This window comes from Sinocyclocheilus rhinocerous, unplaced genomic scaffold (genome assembly GCF_001515625.1).
Source record: "Sinocyclocheilus rhinocerous isolate Xijiao unplaced genomic scaffold, SAMN03320098_v1.1 scaffold1441, whole genome shotgun sequence".
Classification (NCBI taxonomy): Eukaryota; Metazoa; Chordata; class Actinopteri; order Cypriniformes; family Cyprinidae; genus Sinocyclocheilus; species Sinocyclocheilus rhinocerous.
In genome coordinates this window covers 1,114,896-1,116,676 of record NW_015654063.1, presented here as the reverse complement: position 1 = coordinate 1,116,676, position 1,781 = coordinate 1,114,896, and the positions used below count along the sequence as shown (strand labels likewise).

At 41.8% G+C, this 1,781-nt stretch overlaps 1 long non-coding RNA gene across 1 annotated transcript in view; it reads right to left on the bottom strand.

The window, feature by feature from the left end:
- Positions 1–298: 298 nt before the first annotated feature.
- The window catches only part of LOC107716771 (uncharacterized), a 23,284-nt gene continuing 21,801 nt past the window's right edge, over positions 299–1,781 (bottom strand). Inside the window, exons 2-3 of the long non-coding RNA XR_001637251.1 lie at positions 427–503; positions 299–319 (exon numbers count right to left, since the gene is read on the bottom strand). This is a non-coding gene — a long non-coding RNA (uncharacterized LOC107716771). The remainder of the gene's footprint in view (positions 320–426; positions 504–1,781) is intronic.

Sequence of the window (1,781 nt, the reverse complement as noted above, 5' to 3'; positions counted from 1 at the left end):
CAGAGTCTTTGGATTTACAGGAGCTGGAATGCACACAGGAGGAGCACACACCTCAGCGATCCAGGAACTAGGAGGAACAGGAGACGAGGAGACACTAGGAGGAACACAGGCGGTAAGTAATGCAGGAAGTATTCAAATGGCCGTAGTAGCAAAGTCATTGAGTCCTCTATGTGTATACGAGACCGGACAGGGAGGGCGTTTGCGGTGTGTGCTTTTATGCAGGCTGGTTAATGAGGTGCTAGATTGGTGACAGGTGCAGGTGCTCAGAATTCAGGTGAGAGGGATCGTTGTGATTGGGTGGCGGTGGAGCCTGGCCGATCTGTTACACACACACACACACACACACACACCTTTTTATGAAATAGAAATACCCGACTCCTTGACTATATAATAATTAATTACAATGTTCCTTTGACTTTGACATACAATTAAAAGGCCTTTTCCTTTCTCCTAATTAGACTTTGTTTCTGGTGAAGTGATTGGTCCCAAGGTCTTTTCGACCCCTAATTAAACACAGACAAAAGTAATAACAGCAAAAAGGTCAGAAAAGCTCTGTTGAAACAATTAACAACTCAATGACTCATTTCAAAGGTAATCTGTAAAACCCAAATGGACTATATATCACAAGAAAAAGAAATATTACTGACAGGCAATACAAAATGTGCAGTCTCATTATGATCCACTGCAATTAAAATGACTAGCAATACAATGCAGAGCAGCCATTACATTTGTGTGTGTGTGTGTGTGTGTTTAGATCATAATTCCTTCACAATAGGACATTTTTAATATTTACATTTGTGAAAGCTTAAATGCAAAGCTTATTCCTGATTGTCAACTAAAGAAGGGGTCATCAGGCCTAAAAGCAATAGCAGTGTGGTGGTCCTATTAAATGTCCCTAATATCAGGACATCGTCTGCTTTTGTGTTCTGCAGATGAAAGAAAGTCATGCAGGTTTGGAAAGACCAACTAATGGACCTTTTTCACATTTCTGGGGTTCTCCAAAGCGGAAGTCATCATAGTTGGGTAAACTTCTATAGTGGTAAACAGAATATACAGCAAATGTATTTCTATGTTTTCGTTTGCCTCAAAAGCAAAAAAATTAAAATAAAAACCACCACAAAACCATTTCTATGACTTTCCTAAAGAGAGAAAAGTATAAATGGCCCCCTCCCATGTCGGGCCCTTGGAATCGTGCTAACCTTCCCCCCCTTATGGCAACTCTAAGGTAATGCAGCCTAATGTTAGTGTAAACTATTAACTACACATTATGGGCCCTATTTTAACGATCTAAGCGCATGGTCTAAAGCGCACGGCGCAGGTGCACTCAGGACATGTCCGAATCCACTTTTGCTAGTTTACGGGAAAATGGTCGGCGCGCCCGGGCGCATGGTCTAAACGGGTTGTCCCTATTCTCTTAATGAGTAATTGGTGTTTTTTGGGCGTAACGTGCAATAAACCAATCAGAGTCTCATATCCCATCCCCTTTAAAAGCCAGTTGTGCTCGCGCCATGGCGGGTTCGCTATTTACATGGCGGAATGTAATTTTTCATTTTTAAAAATGTTTGTGTGCTGCTGCGCGTCCCTGTGTGTGTTATAAGCAAAGTGTACACGCGTTGTGCACCCACCTATAGGCGCATATTACTAACGCGCTCTTTAAATAACAAAGAAAAAATATTGCGCCAGACTTTAGACCATATTTGAGTTGGTCTATGGCACAGTCTATTTTCAGTTCCTCAAAATAGCAACGCGCCAACAATGCGCCTGAACACACCTCTTTTTTA